Source organism: Dromiciops gliroides, chromosome 1 (assembly GCF_019393635.1).
Source record: "Dromiciops gliroides isolate mDroGli1 chromosome 1, mDroGli1.pri, whole genome shotgun sequence".
NCBI lineage: Eukaryota > Metazoa > Chordata > Mammalia > Microbiotheria > Microbiotheriidae > Dromiciops > Dromiciops gliroides.
The window spans coordinates 112,001,087-112,021,847 of NC_057861.1; the positions used below are offsets into that span (position 1 = coordinate 112,001,087).

At 36.0% G+C, this 20,761-nt stretch overlaps 1 pseudogene; it reads right to left on the minus strand.

Moving 5' to 3' along the window:
- Window positions 1-17,579: 17,579 nt before the first annotated feature.
- On the minus strand, window positions 17,580-19,975 carry LOC122746320 (annotated as a pseudogene).
- Between the last annotated feature and the right edge of the window lie 786 nt (window positions 19,976-20,761).

The window sequence follows — 20,761 nt, forward strand, 5'->3', positions numbered from 1 at the left end:
CAATAATCCTTCTGGGAAGATGCTATTATTATCTCCGTTTTATAGATAGGGAAACAGAGAGAAGAGGTTAAGAGATTTGCCAGGGTTACATGGCTATTAAGTATTTAAGGCTAGATTTGAATTTAGGTCTTCTTGATTCTATGCACTGTATCACCACCTGCCTAATGTCAGGGAGGGATACATCACATTATATCATAGGACAGAATATTAAAACCAGATACTTTTTCATGCTACATACATGCTTATTTTAAAGAAACTTCTGCATAAAGAAGTCTTTTAAGTCTTATCCCTCTACTTAGTTTGCTTGATTGTAGTTTTACCTTGTTTTCTCTTGGCAGTTATTTATCAAATCATGAAGTTAGAGTTTTTGAGTACCTTGAATTTCATGGAGTTCACCATTCTACCTTTGTTTTACAGATTACAAAACTAAAACTAAAACAAAACAAAACAAAACAAGGTTCACATAGATTAAATGACTTGCCATAGGTTATGCTGCTCATCAGTATTAGAATTGGAGTTTGACCCCCAAGTCCTTAGCCTCCAAAATGAAGGCTCTTTCCACACCATCATATGGTCTAGTACCAATTTAGTTTGCCAATGGACCTCCCCATGTACAACATATCAGGAAATTCTGTGGTGTAGAAGAGTATTGAATTGAAGTCAAGAAGACCCAAGTTTGAATTCTTCCTGAGACATTTAGCAGCTGTATGATGCCATGCAAGTCAATTAACCTATCTCCATTTTAATATGACAATAATAGTAGCATCTGTCTCTCAGAGTTGTTTAAATGAGATCATATGTGAAAAATGTTTTGCAGTCCTTCGATTGCTATATATAAATGCTAGCTTTTTAAAGGGTTTGGTACAAAAGATAAAAAATGTGCCCTACATTCTGCTAATCAGTGAAATTTGATATTAAATCTCAAACTATACAAGTCTTATTCGTTTCTATCTCCTCCTACCCACATGTATACATGTATGTATGAATGTATTTATATACACACATATGTGTGTATGCATATAAGGGGAAAGCTTGCAAAATTAAATTTAACTCCAAGTCTCTGAACTATAAATCTTTGTAAATGATAACTTTTGGTATTGCACAAAATAATTAACTTCTTCTGTCTGGCACTTAAAGGAAATGATGATGCCAATAGACACATTCCTTCAGGCTGTATCATAAGAAGTAAAAGTCAAGAAAAGTACATGTAATAACCACAGAGTTACATTGTGCTGCCATAGAAATATCTGTCACTTGAGTCTCTCTCTCTCTCTCTCTCTCTCTCTCTCTCTCTCTCTCTCTCTCTCTCTCTCTCTGTTTCTCTGTCTCTCTCTTTCTCTCTTACCATCTCTCTTACACTACTATTCCTAAAGAGACATTGTAAAGTGGATCATTATATGACAAAGTATTTACAAATAACTGTATTGATAACTTGTTTCAAATCATTTCCATTTCCTAATGTATTCCATTCTCTTCTTCCCAGAGGGCCATCCTTTATAACAAAGAATAAGGAAAGAAAAAACACAAAATATTGAAACAAAACTAAGCAACACTAAAAATTACATGTGCCTATATTACATTTCTACACCCATAATGCATCTTCTTTGCAACAAACAATATGTGTTTCAGGGAATAGAATACTTTCCTTTTATGATTCAACAGCCTTCAGTTTCTATTATTTTGCTGATCTTTCCATTTAAACTGCAGGAGTTACTGTGAATACTCTTTTCTTCATTTTGCTTACTTCATTTTCCATCAGTTTATAAATATGTCTTAATTTTCCCCTAAATTCATCATATTCTTCATTTATTGTAGCACATTCCATTACATATATGTACCACAATTTGTTTAATCATTCCCTAATTAATGGGTACCAACTTTCTTTCCTGTATTTTCATACTACAAAAGATGTAAAGCATGGTTTAGATGCTAAAGCCTGCTATTCAATAGGACACCAATTGAACATCTTTGTCATGTCAGTATTACCTCATTCATAATCATCAAATATTGATTATATTCACAATTACATGATTTACTATTCAAAGAGAAACACACAAAACTATTAAAAAACCCCATTTATAGTCCCCTGAGTAATTGATAGCTCCTAAACAAAATCAGAAGGCTATCACTCCCTCTGTCACTTTTCCTAGTCCTTTCACCATCCTACCTTCCCACATAGGGAAATATAAAATTATAATGTGACAGAAAAAAACACAACTTTCCAACATAGAGGTGGGGAAACAGTGAGATTCAGGTAAATAAAAGGGTTCTTATCATATATTTCCTCCTTGACAAGGCATTAAACAAAAATGATCAATACCAGTTTTTATTATGCTGATGATCTCACTTGACTGTTATTCTAAAGAGTCCTTAATTGGCTTCATAAATGGAATATTTACTTGACCACATGAGCTAAAAACCTCTATTCTTCTGAGTGGGAAGTCTTTGTTGGAATGTAAGCTTTTAGGTAGTGATCAGTACCATTCTTTTTTTTTTTCCCCTGGGGTATATGAATCTTTAGTGCCTAGCAGAGTGACATATAGTGGGAGTTTGATAAAAGTTTGTTAATTAAATCTCCATCATATATACTTTTATAAGGTATACTAACTCAGAATGTGACTTGCCCATTTAGGGCTAAGCCCAGGTGTCATCTGTGTCTTTTTCAAAAGCCTTGCCCTTTCTGACATGGAGAATGTTAACTTGTATCTCTACATGAGTATAAAGGAGGACTTGGAATACAAGCTCACTGAGGGCAGACTTTTGCTTTTGTTTCTTTGTATTTTCTACCCCTAGGATACTACCTGGAACTCAGTAGGTATTTGTAAAATTAACTGAAAAGTTCATTACAGTTGTCCTGCTCTAGCTAGGAACTTTCTATTAATAGGAATTTATCCTGGGGGCAGCTAGGTGGCTCAGTGGATAAAGCACTGGCCCTGGATTCAGGAGGGCCTGAGTTAAAATCAAGCCTCAGACACTTGACACTTACTAGCCGTGTGACCCTGGGCAAATCAACAGTTATTGCTCCGCAAAAAAAGCAAATAGACAAACAAACAAAAATTTATTCTGAACCACAATATTATATCTCCTTTTAGACATTTGCTCAAATAAATATAGATTGGATATAGTACTGATTATAATATATAATTAATAAACATAAATATTGATTTATACCAACATTCATTTATTAAGCATCTACCTTGTCAAAGCACTGCACTACTTGCTGGCTTGCTCATTGTGATGGCTGCTTTATGTCAGGTAAACTTCCATTAAAGTATTGACATTTGTAGTCAGTGTCAGTAGTTTTATTTATTTCCTATTTTTCATAGTCAATAGCATTTACCTAAAGGTTTAAGTGGATTGGTTATTTACATAGCCTGAGACGTTACATGACATATCTCCTCATATTTATCTCCCTCCCCCCAATTTGTTGTGAATTTTTTTTTTGTTCTAACTTGATAGTCTACACGTGGATTGCTGATTCAGAAATTATTTATAATTTGGTAGCTATTTCTTTCTTGCCTGCAAAACAGAAAATTTCATTTTTATTACCTTCAATTTTTTCCACATCCAGGGCCTTCTAACACTTTTCTCAAAGTATTCAAGGCATACCTATATGAAACTTCTAATAAATCTACATACCTTTGACCATCATTCCTTTCTTTTTTTTTTTTTTGCAGGACAATGAGGGTTAAGTGACTTGCCCAGAGTCACACAGCTAGTAAGTGTCAAGTGTCTGAGGCCAGATTTGAACTCAGGTCCTCCTGAATCAAGGGCCCATGCTTTATCCACCGTGCCACCTAGCTACCCCCTTGACTATCATTTCTTAATGCTAAACCATAATGACCAGCATGTTTACCCAGTGCTTCCCTATGTCCATCATAACATTTGATTTGGAAGATTGGGTCAAATTCTCCATGAAATATTTCTACTTCTATATATTTTGTAAATATATCAGCTTCAATTATGTCCATGGCATTTTCTTTCTTTCTTATTATGAATTCTACAATGCAAATGAACAAAATGTTCCATGAAATCTTGTTTCTTTTTTCCTTTGGGCATACAATGAAGCCAACTTTACCATCTCTAGTCTTTACTCTGAAGAGAGTTTGTGAGTCATCCATGATTTACCCATTACTCCTTTATATCTTCTAGTTTCATTAATTTTGAGAATATCCATATTAATGTCATTGAATTCTTTAGCCAAGTATCAATTAAGTGTTCAGCAGTTAATATTAGAATATAAATAATTAATGATGGTTATTGATGACTTGAGGAATATGTGATTATTAGAACAACTTCCCTTTCTTTCTCCTGATTACATCAGCTATCATAATAGAAACAGAAAGGGAAGGTCTCACAAAACTCAAGGACATTTTCTCCCTTTTATCTTTTGCATACTTTTCCATCCCCAAAGGATCCAACACTTATTTTCAATCTTCAAGTTTGAATCTTGAAGATGGAGATTAATAAATAGTTGCTGATTCTGACTTTCAACCCCTGAGTCACACATTCTTATATTGACCTCCTTGGGACTCAATACCTAATGCATTTGTTAGAGAGTTGACTAAGGCCTGAATTCCTGGTAGGAGTGTATTGTATGCTTATAGAGCACAACTCTATATAAATTCCCTGGATCATGTGGGCAGGTTCTAAATAAATATTTGTGCTGAGTTCTGGCCTGGTTTGAATTGAGAGCAGCAAAGATTCAACTAAAACTTGGTGATTGATTAATTTTAATATGATTGTGCTCATATGAAATCAATTTGTTCCTAATTTCCTCTTTCCTTTTAAAGATCTGAACCTAGTCATTTAATTTTGGCTATTGCAGGAAATAAATTTAATAACATACACAATGCACTTTGTAAATACAAAATAATTTGCAGGCATCTAGACACAGTAATGTATTGGTAGTAACACATAGCATTATGTTGGTACATGTTTAACAACCAACTCTCTAAAAAGAAAGGCACCCATGACACATGTTTAAGTTTAATCTCCATTATTAATGTTTTCTCTATTACTCTGAAGTCTAGATAGTGATTTCAGACTCAGAAAAGGATCCCCATAGGCTGCCTGTTGACTTTAAAAACCACAAATTAGTATCATCTATATTGTATTATATTTTTATTTATTTTGTCAAACATTTCCTGATTATATTTTTAATCTGGTTCAAGCTTTAGCAGAGTCTGTTTCTATACAATCAACAAAAAACATACAAAATAAATAAATATATGTATGTCTATGTCTATGTCCGTTCCTCTCCCTCTCCCTCTCCCTCTCCCTCTCCCTCTCCCTCTCCCTCACCCTCTCCCTCTCCATCTTCATCTCCATCTATCTCCATCTCCATCTTTATCCCTATCTCTATATCCCTGATTTGTAACTAATATATATTTCCAATGTACAAATATTCACACTGAAAATTTAACAACTGACTTATTAGCTGTGTGACCCTAGGCAAATCACTTAACCATCATTGCCCTGCAAAAAAGAAAGAAAGAAAGAAAGAAAGAAAGAAAGAAAGAAAGAAAGAAAGAAAGAAAGAAAGAAAGAAAGAAAGAAAATGTAACAACCGATCGGAAAACCAGTTTGATCTGGATTCAACATACCCCTGAATGTAACTGTTGAATTAAATTCTTCCTTGAGAATCACTGTAGGAGACAGATTTGTTAGACCAAATTTTCTTTCACAGGTGCTCATTCTAGCACACATATGTATCTGTAACGATTGGAATGACGCCACCTGCTGGATACTTACTGTAGAAGAGTTCTGCCCATGAAGCGAAGGTCTTTGAGGGCAAGACCAGGAGTCTTTTCTTTGGCGGGAGGAAGTGACGCGGACTAGTGGGAGGAGGAAGGAAGAGACTGGCGCTGACTCTGGGGCTCTTTCTTTTGGACTCTGGTGGAGAGCGGAGCTAGAAATGTGCTCTCCCTTTAATAGATAGGAATCTAGGCCTTTCTCTCTCTTTACCAAATTCTTATTCTCCTTTAATAAATGCTTAAAAGTCTAACTCTTGCTAAAGCTTGTAATTGATTGGCGACCACTCATTAGATATTTTAGACAGTTTAGCTAGAATTTTAGCCCTTAACATATCATAAGTTCTGTTACAACTGCTTTGCCAAGGTTTACAGGGGCTACTGCTGCACATCAAAGGTAATATCTCTATCTCAAGGAGAAACTTTTTAAAAAAAATTTATTTTTTTTTCCGTTACATGTAAAGTTAGTTCTCAACTTTTGTTTATACAAGCTTTCCAATTTCAGATTTTTCTCCCTCCCTCCCCCCTCCCTAGACAGCAGGTAATCTGATATAGGTGTTTTATATATATATATATGTATATGTATATATATATGTATATATATATGTATATATATATACATAATAACATTAATCCTATTTCTACATGTCATGTTATAAGAGAAAAATCAGAGCAATGATGAAAATCCTCAAAATAGAGAAAATATCAGCACCAAAAACAAAAGAAATAGTATGTTTCATTCAGCATCTATACTCCACAGTTCTTTTTTTTTTCTTGGATTTGGAGATCCTCTTCTATCATGAGTTCCCTGGTACTCTTCTGTACCATTACATTTGTGAGAAGAATATAGTCCATCATAGTAGATCAACACTCGATGTTGATGATACTGTGTACAATGTTCTTCTAGTTCTGCTCATCTCACTCATCATCAACCCACGCAAGACCCTCCAGCTTTCTCTGAACTCCTCCTGCTCATCATTTCCTACAGCACAATAGTATTCCATTGTATTCATATACCACAACTTGTCCAGCCATTCCCCAATTGATGGGCATCCCCTCAACTTCCAATTCTCAAGGAGAAACTTAACAGTTTAGACCTCTTTGATTCTCCCACCCTTTAATTCATCCCATCTTCAGTCAGAATTTCTAGAATAGGGCCCTGATATCTCACCCAGGGAACCACTGGGTATGTTTGCTGTAAGAGAATCCCCTTGGATTCTGAGGATAGATTTGCAATCATGAAGATGAGTCTTTCTTACTCTAGGTTATGCACTGAAAATAATATTTGTGTAAAAAGCACTTAGCACAGGGCATGGAACATAATAGGTGCTCAATAAATGCTATAGCAGTGGCAGCAAAAACAATAATAGCTAGCATTTATATAACAATTTGAACTCTGCAAAACTTTTTGTGTTATCTTACTTGTTCCTCACAATAAATCTTTAAGGTAGGTACTATTGTTATCCCTAGTTTACCAATGAGAAAACTTAGGCTTAGAAAAGTTAATTGACCTCTTGCAGATCACAAATCAAAAGTATTTAAGACAGAATTTTAATTCTCATCTTCTTAAGTCTGGTGCTCAGCCACCAATGGTGAAATCACCACCAAGTAGCCTACTATGGAACTTAAGATTCAGAGAAGAGGGAGGAATACATTCTAAAAAGGGAGATGGAGTGTAAATTATGAGGAGCAGACGGCAGCTAGGTGGCACAGTGAATAAAGCACTGGCCCTAGATTCAGGAGGACCTGAGTTCAAATGCTGCCTCAGACACTTGACACTTACTGGCTGTGTGACCCTGGGTAAGTCACTTAACCCTCATCGTCCTGCCCCCCCCCCAAATTAATGAATTAGTTTTTAAAAAATTGTGAGGAGCCACAAATGGGTCAATGGCTGTACCACAGAATCCTTGAAAGGAAAAAAAATAGGGACAGAAGGGTAGCTTGGAGTCAAATTTTGAAAGGCTTTAAATGCCAAACAAAGGAGTTTGTAATTATTGTTAGTGTTGTTATTTTTTCTTGTTTGTTTTTGTTTTTTTCCCCCTTGTTTAATAGTTCTAGATCCATCTAATAAAATGTAATATACCTTTCATTTTCTGACTCCAGATGCAGCCCATCATTAAGTAGAATATCCTGGCCTTGTGGATGGATTATTGCTATCAAAATTTCATGCTGAGCACCAGGATAAGTATGGGAACTTTAAATAAATTTGAATGCATCACTAAAGAGTGCTGGGCTGGTAAAACATTTCAGCTTTAAGTTAGATTGTACTTCTTCCCAATATGTCTGTGTCTGTAATGGCTTGCTCCTCTTGGGGCATGTAATTGTCTTTGAAATTAATGCCCCCCCCAAATGCTGTGGTTTCTGTCATTCTGCAAAGACCACCTAAAACAACGATCTGCTAACCATCCCCAGCACACATAAATTCATGAATAGCCACTCAAGAAAGACCACTGGCCTTTACTTTTAATGTTTTCCAGATTTTTAAAATAGTCAACTATGTGAATGAATTCCCATACCTTCAAGAACAACATTGTAGGGTTTGAGATATTTCCAGAAATACAGAAATCTGAATTTTATTTTGATCCCAAGGTATGTTTGAAGATGATTATAATCATTCCATTTAATTCTACCTACAATATAGTGACCATAAATTTATATTTATTATTAACAGGGGATAATGAACCCCAGGAAACTCATTATTTGGAAAATCTCATCATCCTGCAAGATCCCATTAGCCCTCATACTCCACCTCATCACCACACTGTCACCTATGATTGCAGGATGGAGCCATGAACTCCAAACCTTCATTTAAGGAGGGAGCTCAGCTCAGAAAATTTCCTCATTTCTTACCTGCTTACACTATTCTGGGACTTCTCTGACTTTTCACCACTTCAAGTGACTTCTCTTTCCCAGCCTCCTTTCAGATCTTTGAATTTTGTCTTTCCTCATTAATAAGATCCTTGAGAGCAGAAACTTTTTTCTTTTCTTTTCTTTTCAATTTGTATCTCCAGTGCTTAGCACAGTTCCTGGCACATAGTAGGTGATTAATAAATGTTGATTTACTGAAGAATAATGCTATGTGTTAAAAAGATAATTTAGCTCATTTTACACCTTCATAGTAGAACACCTATGACATTGAGCCCCCCCCCCAACTTGCACACAAGCACACATATGAACACTTTAATGCCAATGTAAAGGTTTTAAATGATTCCAAAAGTGTTGCAAAATTCTTATAATCAAATTAATATTAAATGAATTCTAATTATATATGTAATATATTGTTTATTCATTTAGCATAATATGAGAAGCAGCATGATGTGACAGAGAGCTTGCCTTAAAGTCAGGAATACCTGAGTTTGAGTCTGGTCTCTGACACATACTAGCTGAGTAACACTGCCCAAGTCACATAGTCTGTCAGTTATCTAGGCAACTCTAAGATTAAGTTTCAGAGAAGGTGTCAATTTGTATTAGTAGAGGTACCTCCCTTCCTAAACAAATGGATTTCTCGGTCTGAGTGAGAAAGTTAGGAAACATTTATTAAGCATCTACAATGTGCCAGTCACTATGCTAAGTACTGGGTGTACAAAGAAAGGCATATGACTACTTTGAAGGTTTACCGAATCAGGGAGACAGCAAATAAAATGAAGCTGAAAAGCAGGAGATGGGAGAGTACCCAGTGCAGGGACATGAGGAAGTCCTCCCCACAGGGTGGAAAGTTATCTGAGGCTGTGTGAGATAGAGTTCCATTCATCTTTCAGAATCATGACTTTTTGGAGATGATGAAATCCAGGAAAGTAGAAGAATGATGAGATAACTGATCTGGGTACCCTCCTTTCTTACATCCTTTATTCCCATATTCAATATACATATTTTAAATTGGTTGGTGAGTTCTCAGAGTTTCCACATTAGTCTGTTGAGACATCTTCTTTGTTTTTCACTTTACCAGAATTACTAATATTATGTCTTCAAAATTTCATTTTTGATGGCTTCCCATTCCTCTGGGGCTGACTTTCCTTATAAAATATTAATTTACAAAAGCCCATCTATTACTTCTCTGGACACATTGAAAATTTTGCTCCTCAGTTCTAGGTCTTATGCCAAATCAAAAAGTCTTCTAAATGTTCCAGATTGATGCACATCACTATGATAATTGCAACAAGGCTCAGGTATATTAATGCCTCCTGATGAAGGAGTTCAGTCCAACTAACTATACCTCAGAATCAAAGTTCTGAACCCTACTTATACTTTGAAGTATAGATATTTGGATGGAATAAAGAGTTCTGTTGTGGACATGCTGAGCTTAAGATGCCTCTTAAATATGAAGTTTGAAGCATCTACTAGGCAGCTAGAAATATGAAGCTGTGAATCAAAAAGATGCTCCAGTTGAATGATCAAATCTGAGAATAATATGCATGGAGATGATAGTGGAATTTATTGGAGTTGATGACATGACCAAGTGAAATAGTATAAAAGGAGAACAGAGTTCAGGACAGTATCTTGGGTGCCCCCCAAAGGGTTAGTGGCCATGAATGAAAGTCCAAAAGAGAAACTGAGAAGCAGTCAGAAAGATAGGAGGAGAACCAGGAGAAAAAAGAAAGTCTAGAGGGAAGAAAGTGTCTACTAGAAGACATAATGCACCTTGTCAAAGGGAAGTAGAGGAAAAACATTTACATAGCAGCTACTATGTTCCAGGTACTGTGTTATGTGCTTTTTACAAATATTATGTAAATTTATTCTTATAACAATTCTATGAGGTAGGTGTTATTATTATTATTCTTGTTTTAAAATTGAAGAAACTTAGGTCAAAAGGTTGTGACTTGCCCAGTTAGTTGGTATCTGAGGGCAGATGAGTGGATCAAAGAACAAATCACAGAGACAACCAATAATTTCATTAAAATATGGCAAGATAATATTCCAAAATTTGTGGGATGCAGCCAGATTTCAAATTATATTATGAAGTGGTAATTGTGAAAACAACCTAGTACTAGGTAAGAAATAGAGTATTAAATTAGTAGAATAGATTGGGTGCATAATATGTAGTAGTAAATGGCTGTGATAATCCAGTGTTTGATAAACCTAAATATCCAAGCTTTTGGGACAGGAACTCACTATTTGACAAAAATTACCAGGAAAACTAGAAAACAATTTGACAGAAATTAGGTATAGATCAACATCTCACACTATATAGCATGATAAGGTCAAAGTGGGAACATGATTTATAAATAAAGGGTGATACCATAAGCAAATTAGGGAATCATAGCGAACATATAACATGAAATTAAAAAAGCTTTTGCAAAATAAAGCTAATGAAGCCAACATGAGAAGGTAAACACGAAACTGGGGGAAAATTTTACAGAAAGTTTCTGTGATAAAGGCCTCATTTTCTTAAATATATTGGGAACTGATCCAAAATTATAAAAAGAAGAGCCATTCTACAGTTGAGAAATGTTGAGAAATGCAAATTAAAACAATTCTGAGATACTACCTTACACTTATCAGATTAGCTAACATGCTAGAAAAGAGAAATGTAAAATTCTGCAGGGGATGTGGAAAAATTGGACACCGATACACTATTGGTGAAGTTGTAAACTAGTCCAAGCATTCTGGAGAACAATGCAGAACTACATCTAAAGAGCTATAAAACTGCATACTCTTTTACCCAGCAATACCACTTTTGTGTCTGTATGCCAAAGAAATAAAAGAAAATGGAAAATGACCTATTTGTATAAAAATATTTGTAGAAATTCTTTATGTGGTGACAAAGAATTGGAAATTAAGGGAATACCCATCAACTGAGGAATGATTGAACAAGTTGTGATATTATGATTTTGGTAGAATACTATTGTGCTACAAGAAATGATGAAGACTTTCATGAATTGATGTAAAGTGAAGTGGTTATCAGTATCAGTCACACTCTACCAACCAAATTGCATGCAGTTTTTTACAGTTTTACTTAATTCACACTCAACTTGGCAGTAAGTATTCTAGACAAAATAGTCTTTGTTCTCTAACCACAAGGCAAAAATGAAAGCCAGCCTAACTTAAAAAAATTTTTTCTTTACTTTATCTTTGTCCAAGCAGAATGAAAGCTCACTAAATTTAGATCTGACGACAGCTCTACTTCTAAAAGCATCTATTCATCATTCACTTACCAAAAGTTGTGATTTCCAAGTAGATCAATGCAGCCCTACTTTTTCTTTGTTGGCCTGGTGATGCAGGACTCTTATCCGACAGGGGGCTCTCCAGAAAAAAAAAATCATTAGAGATTAGGATTGCATGCTTGCAGTAGGTCAATACCCAGGAGAAAAAGTCACATTCTTTCGTTGTTGTTGGTTTTTTTTTTTTCCAGGCCAATGGGGGTTAAGTGACTTGCCCAGGGTTACACAGCCAGTAAGTGTCTGAGGCTGGGTTTGAACTCAGGTTCTCCTGAATCCAAGGCTGGTGTTGTATCCACTGCGCCAAATAGCTACCCCCAAGGCACATTCTTTCAAAAGGCTTCTTTCCCACTTAGCAAATATTAGGCCTTTTAGCCATAGAAATTCACATTTGTATTCAATCCTTGGATTTTTGTGGTCTTATTTTCACACTGAGCCTATAGCCACCCTTCTCTCTATTTTACTATGTTCAAGTTAATGACAGGATACTTAAACTCATGTGGAGGTGATGATGATGACAACGACAACGATGATGACAAAGACAATGATGATGATAGCTTTATTACTATCCCCAGGTAACTTTTCTGTTTAAATGTATGATCCTATTATCTTTGTGTTTCAGAAGGATCAAGTTCTTAGCTGAGCCTAATGAAGGTATGAGATAAAAGAGGAAATCATCAGAAATTCAGACAATGGACCAAGTGAAATGAAATTGAATATCTTGGTGAACATAAGGTGGCTAGGAAGAAATGATAGTCTGAATGCTAATACAGCACATTCAGAGCTTAATTTGTCACTGCCATGATTTAATTCAATTCAAATAGACATATATGAAATTACTTCTATGTCAACAGTTGAAATTAGTAAACTGGTCTAGCTGTTCTAGAAGGAATGTGGAATTAAGCACCCAAAGTTATTAAACTGTACATACCCTTTGATCATTACTGAGTATTTATAGCAATTGTATTCAAAGTAATACAAAATGGGAAATTAAAGTGTTGTCTGTATATCAGGAATGGTTAAAATGGTCAATGATAGTTATGGAATGGTATTGCACTACAAAAAAATGAGGAAATGACTGTTTTTGGAGGAGACTTTGAATGACTACAGAATGAAGTGAGCAGATTAGAGCAACTTATACCACAACAACTTTGTTTTAGAGAAAAACAATTCAGATCCTTATCAATGTAATGACACATCATGAATCCTGAAGACCAAGGATAAACTCTGCTACTCAACTCATGTCAATGATGTGATGGTCTTCAATTGCATAATGAGTCATACATTATTGGATATGATCAGTGAAGAAATTTGTTTTGCTTGACCATGCACATCTGTTATGAAAGTGCTATAACTGTTTCTTCTTTGTACATATTAGCCAATGTTCAAAATTCTCCATTTGGGGTAGGTATTGTTATCCCAGCCTCAGATCCTGGGCAAGTCACCTAACCCCTATCATCTCAGTTTCTTTAACTATAAAATGTGTTGGAAAAGAAATGACAAACTACTCTAGTCTCTTTGCCAAGAACCCCCCCCCCCCGCAGTGGGGTCACAAAGAAGTAGACATGACTGAAGTGATAGAACTACAATAACAGCAAGACAACACCTACTATGTTCCAGGTACTATGGTAAATGATTTGTAATTATCTCATTTGAACCTCACAATAACTCTGGGAAGAAGGTGCTATTATTATTCCCATTTTTCAGTTGAATAAATTGAGGCAAACTGAGGTTGTGACTTGCTCAAGGTCACGCAGTATGTGCATATATATATATATATATATATATATATATATATATATATATATATATATATATATATATATATATATGTATATATGAGGCCATAATTAAATTCAGGTATTCCTGATTTCAGATCCACTTGAACACAAACACAGCTATAGTAATTAAGTACAAATGTTGTGTAATGACACATACACACATATACCTTGACCAGCTCTGCCCTGTTAAATGCCAGTCTCTAAATGGTATCACTGTTTGAGCTTTAGGTGACTTTTGAAAGTCTTAATGAGGCCTAAGTCTTTTTTGAGTATGTATTAACATACCATCATTATATGTGATAGTGTTTCAGGAATCAATGATACATTGACCACTGTGAGATTTGTTTTCCTTTTGGAGGCATATGGAGAGGAAATATGATAAGCAGGAAAAATGGGAAAGCCCTTGGACTCCATATGGTCCCTCTGGCGTTTCGAACTCTTTTGAGCAACCAGGAAGTAATGTGATGTCACCTTCTGGAGAAAAGATGACACATCCATGAGAAAAACCATATAAAGATCCAGATAAGTAGGCTGGGGTAGCAGTCTAAATAGATTTGAGAAGGAAACAAAAAAACAACAAAAAAAAAGGGGGGGAGGAGGGAGACTAAAGACCAAAGTTTGGGGAGAAGGCAGAAGGAATTCTATGTTGAACATGTAGGTTTTTGTTAGGTTTAGAGCATGGAGTGATGCGGCAAGGAAAATGGCATGGCCAGGAAGGAGAAATTAATCATATTTAACTTTTTTTTTTAATTTCAAAAGACTCCTATAAAAAATACTCTCAGTGGGGACCAAATTGAGAAATCTTATCTTGAAGAAACTTAATTTTCAAATGCAACTGGTATAGAATAAAGACAAAATAAGTGTGGTTTTGAAAAACATATTTCTAATACTATAAATCTACACTGATGGTGTAATATGTTGAAAGTGATTCAGGAAAAGATCATATAGTCACTTTGACTCAGCAAGTAAGGAGAGGGCTCAGAATTAGCGTCCTCATGCAGACAGAGTAGGCTTAGGTGCTGGTCAGACACTAGACCATGTTGTAAGAATGTCTTTTGTGGGACTGTTAATGAGCAGGAAATCCACAGAATAGGTCAACATCTCATTACCTCAAATGCCACATTCTTTAGTTGTGGGGGGATTTAGCTTCAGGGAATATTTTTAATTCTTCCAGTAAGTAGTTTTATTCTATGTCAGTAAAACCTTCTTTACTCTACACCAGCTAACCAGAATCCCTGGCTATCTAGATTTCTTTGTTTTCCCTTAGCCCCATTCCTGAAAAAAATAAATACGATAGAGATGGAAATGGTTTACTGAACAAGATGTTTAAAAAAAGAAAAATCCAATGTACATAAATTGATACAATGTAAAATGAGCAGATCCAGGAGAATGAAATATACAATCAAAATAATGTAAAATGGAAAAGGACACTGCATAATTATAATATTGAAGTTTAACCTCAGAGAAGAGAAGAGAAAAAGTACAAATGTGTCTCCTTTCTTATTCATAAATGAGGAGGAACGTGGGTGTGAGGCACTGCATACACTCAAGTGATAAGTTTGTTAGTTCTTTTGAACTGTTCTTTTAATTTTTTTTTTATGAGGAATGGCTTTTGTTGGATTTTATAAGGTATATATTTTATTCCAAGAGGCAGCTAGGTAGCATGATGGACCTGGAATCTGAGTTCAAATCTGGACTTAGGCACTTGCTAGCTCTGTGACCCTGAGCAAGTCACTTCACCTCTGTCTACCTCAGTTTCCTCATCCATAGAATGTAGAATGGGAATTATCATATGACCTGTCTTCCAGGGTGTTTTTAGGATCAAATGAGATAATGCTTATAAAGTGCTGTATAAACTACATTAGTGCTGTGAAGAACTACATAATGTTTTTGGTGGTTGTTGTTTTTGATTAATCATGTCTGATTCTTCATGGCTGTGTTTAGGATTTTCTTGGCAAAGTTGCTGGAGTGGTTTGTCATTTCCTTCTTCTCCAGCTCATTTTACAGATGAAGAAAATGAGGCAAACAGTTACGTGACTTGCCCAGGGTCACACAGCTAGTAAGTGTATGAGGTTAGATTTGAATTAAAGTCCACCTGACTCCAGGCCTGGCATTCTATCCATTGTGCTACCTAGCTTTTCCAATATAAATTCTAGGGACTATTAATTGGAAGTGAAGATAATATAAAAATTAAAGAGCATAATACAAATTTCAAATGTCCAGCATATTTCTAGACATAGTACAGATTCAGTCCCATCTCCTATAACTTCTTCCTTTACTAGTTCAATTATGGATAATTGTGAAAGATCAGAATGATGTCCAAGAGACATTGCAAGGTGTTGGATTAGAGGAAGATTCAATTGTGCTTAATGCTAACCAAAATGTTTTCAGAAAGATTTTCAATGACATGGCTTGAAATAATACAGAAACATAAACTTAGGAGGCACATTATAGCCTATCCATTCCAAGTTCTTCATGTTACAAATATAATGTTAATATCTCCGGGGAATATCCAAAAACATATTGCTTTATAAAAGAAAAGTAAAATCCTAACCTAAGGTCACACAGAGCACAAAACCAAACCACTTGTGATTTTTCATCAAAACTATGATTATTAGAGTAAAAACACACATTTTGGACTGCTATATATTTGCGTAATACATTTAACAAACAGATTTTAAAAATTCAAAAAGGCAAAAATAGCTCATTTAGATTTTGAATGAAAAACCACTATCACTCTTTACTTAATGCAAAACTGAACATCGACTTTCCTTCTTTCAACTCTAAACAGAACCTTTGACATTGTCTTACTTTTCTACTGAAAAGCCTGAAGACAATGTGTACATATCCTTAAACTGAGAATATCATTAATTGAAGCCTGCTGTGTACGCAGATATATCCTGGGATGATGCCCATTGTTACTGTTCTTAGAACCAAATTTTCAGATAATAATATGAAACAGGTATCTGGATGGAGGAATACTTTTGTTGTTGAATTATTTCAGTCTTGTCCAACTCTTCATAACCCCATTTGGTGTTATTATTTTTTTTTTAGCAAAGATATAATAATGGTTTGTATTTCCTTCTTCAGATCATTTTAGAGATGAAGAAACTGAGACAAACAGGGTAAAGTGACTTGACCAGGATCACAGAGGTAGTAAATATGAGGCTAAATTCTAACCTAAGTCTTACAGACTCCAGATTCAGTGCTTTATCCATTGCCACACCTAACTGACATTGGTGAGTCACTTGATGTCTCTAGGCTTTAATCTATTAAATGAGAGTGTAGGACTAGAATGGCCTCTGAGGTCCGCTATGGGTTTGATTTCTTTATCTTGTCTTCCTTCCCTCTTCTAATACTCACTTAAATCCAGTCTATTTCTTTCTTTCTTTCTATTTTTAAAGACATTTATTCAGCATCATGATCGGACTATTACATTTAGCAATCAACAGCATGGGTGCAAAAAAAATCTACATTAAAAAACCCTTTGTGGGGCAGCTAGGTGGCACAGTGGATAGAGCACCGGCCTGGAGTCAGGAGTACCTGAGTTCAAATCTGGCCTCAGACACTTAACACTTACTAGCTGTGTGACCCTGGGCAAGTCACTTAACCCCAATTGCCTCACTAAAAAAAAAAAAAGAAAAAAAAGAAAAGAAAAACCCTTTGTTGGAATGATTTACACTTTGCACAGAACAGAAACTAAAATAACCTGTTATACAATTAGTTACAAATACAGTCCTGGTGTTTTTTTTTTTTCCCATACACAAAAAGTATTTTCTAAAACATGTCTTCTTATAGTAGCTAGGCCCTGCCACCACTGTGCTTGGCTAAGTTCACAAATCTGCTGTAATCTGTAGCTTCCCTGTCACTTCTCTAGTTCTCCTCTCCTGCTAAACTTTGTTTCCTAACAGTAATTGAAATCTGCTGCCACTGGCATAACTACTGCTACCACTGGAACCACCATAGCCACATTGGTTATGTGGTTTGGAAAAATATTGGCCTACACCATAAGGGCCTGAGCTCCTGCCTCCAAAGTTTCCTCCCTTCATGGGACCAAAGTTTGAAGACTGATTGTTGTAGTTGCCAAAATCATTGTAGCTTCCACCACCTCCGAAGTTGCTTCGATCATTTCCAAATCCATTGTAGCCATCTCCACTTCCACCATATCCTCCACCACCATGACTGCCACCAAAACCACCATGATCACTGAAGTTTCCACCATGGTCAATGTTATCATTTCCACCAAAGCCATCTCCAGGGCCACCACCAAAGTCTCCAGAACCACTTTGACCTCTTTGACCACATCAAGCACTGGCCATTTCTTCTTTAGACAGGGCTTTACTTACTTCACACTTGTGGTCACTAACAGTATGTGGTGATGAAAAGTAACAAAAGCAAAGTTCCTCTTTTTGCCACTGCCTAGGTCAGTCATAATTTCAATCACTTCAATCTTTCCATATTGCTTGAAGTAGTCCCTTAGGTGATGTTCCTCAGTGTCTTCATTAATGCCACCCACAAAGATCTGTTTCACAGTTAAGTGGGCACCTGGCCTTTGAGAGTCCTCTCTGGAAACAGCTCTCTTTGGTTTAACAACTCTGTCGTCAACTTTTTTTTTTTGGGGGGGGGGCAGTTCTGTCCACCTCTTTTTTATTAAATTATGAAAGTATTTTATTATTTTCCAGCCACATATAGAGATAGTTTTCAAAATTTGTTTTTATAAAATTTCTAGCTTCAATTTTCCCCTCCCTCCCCTCTCTCCCCCCTCCCCAAGACAGCAAATAATCTGATATAGGTTATATATGTACAATAATATTAAACATAAATCTGCATTAGTCATGTTATAAGAGAAGAATCAGAGCAAAAAGGAAAAAAACCTCAATAAAGAAAAACAATAGAAATAGTATGGTTCAAACTGCATCCAGATTCAACAGTGCTTTTTTTCTGGATTTGGAGAGTATTTTCCATCATGAGTCCTTTGGAGCTATCTTGGACCATTGTATTGCTAAGAAGAATCAAGTCTATCACTGTTTATCAACACACAATGTTGTCGATAATGTGTACAACGTTCTCCTGGTTCTGCTCATCTCACTCATCATCAGTTTATGCAAGTCCTTCCAGGTTTCTCTGGAATCTGCCTGCTCATCATTTCTTACAGCACAATAGTATTCCATTACATTCATATACCACAATTTGTTCAGCCATTCCCCAATCGATGGTCATCTCCTTAATTTCCAATTCCTTGTCACCATAAAAAGAGCAACTATAAATATTTTTGTACATGTGGGTCCTTTTCCCTTTTTTATGATCTCAATACCCAATAGTGGTATTGCTGGGTCAAAGGGTAGGCAAAGTTTTATAGCCCTTTGGGCATAATTCCAAATTGTTCTCCAGAATGGTTGGATCAGTTCACAGTTCCACCAACAATGCATTAGTGTTCCATTTCCCCCACAGCTTCTCCAACCTTTATTATTTTCCTTTTTTGTCATATTAGCCAATCTGATAGGTGTCAGGTGGTACCTCAGAGTACCCCACTCCTAATTCTTGATATTGAATAAGATCAATACATTTTGCATTTCATACTATTCCTGATCTCTTATTTGCTCATAAAGTGTTCTCCTTTCCAAAGATCTGAAAGGGAAACTATTCCTTCCTCTCCTAATTTACCTACAGTATCACCTTTTATGTCTCAATCATGTACCCATTGTGACCTTATTTTAGTATAAGGTGTAAGATGTTGGACTATGCCTAATTTCTGCCATATTATCTTCGAGTTTCTGCCATCAGCTTTGTGAGGTCTTGCACTCATGGCTGCATCTATCTACCTCTTCCTCTGTGGCATAGGTAATGAAACCAAAACCCCTGGAACACTTGGTATTTAGATCCCTCATTACCATGCAATCTGTAAGCATGCCCCAATGTTCAAAATGGCTCCCCAGACTCATCCATTGTCTCGAAGCTCAGGCCTCTGATAAAGAGCTTCCACAACTGCTCGGGCTCCTTGGGGGACTCTGACTTTGACCTGGTGAGAGAGCCAGCAGACCCTTCAGCAATCTTTCTCCAACAGCATGGAGGTCAGAAATGAATCCAGTCTATTTCTAAAACCTCCATGTTGCTTGGTAGCCCCCCAAAAGTTGCTCTTTTCTCTCAAGCCCCTATCCCACAGGACTAAAGGAGAAGTTAGTAATTTTCTTGCTTTTGGCTATTACATTCAGACACTTCCTTTCCCAGTCACTCCCTTAAACCACTTCTTTGTCTTTGAATTTACCTCCTCGCTGTCTAGATCCATGTTGCTATCATTTGTGTATCCCAAATCACCATTCCTTTCAGTCACCTTAATTAAGGTAAATACCAAGTTCACAGTCTCATTCTCTACTCCGCACCTTGCCTCTTTCTAACACCCTGGCCTCCTAGTTCCAATCAACTCTGCCTCCAGTCTTCCTTAACAATGTATAAAAGTGGTAATAATTTAGCCTTCATTCTCCACTTCCATTCTCTGCTCTGCTCAATTGAAATTTTCCCCAGTACATGTTATAGCCCTGAGCTCTACTACAGTAGAATATCATAGCACAAATTTGTGAGATTCACTCAATGGTGGCCAAATGACATCAAAGACATTCCATTGCCCAATGGTTTCAGCCTTGTGGTCTTTCAAAGAGTTAAACAAGCAATGATTAATAAGGATAACTAACATTTAGATAGTCCTTACTATGTGCCAGGCACAGTGCTATGTGGATAGAAAATTTGACTTTAAAATAGAAGACTCAAGAGAAGTATAACAAAATAAACAGGAAAAAGAAATCAGAAAGGATTCAATAAGGTCAACCTATTTACATTCCTACATGGAAAGATATTACTTATAAATCCTAAGAACTTTCTCATTATTATGACAGCTAGAAAGGGTATACATAGACAGAGAGCATGGTATGAGTTGAATATGATGGAATGATATCTAAAAAATTAAATTAAGTGAGAAAGAGGAATGCACTGGGAGAAGGGGGAAAGGACAGGTAGAATGACAAATTATTTCACAAAAAAGAGAAGCAAAAGAGCTTTTACAGTGAAGGGTAAGATG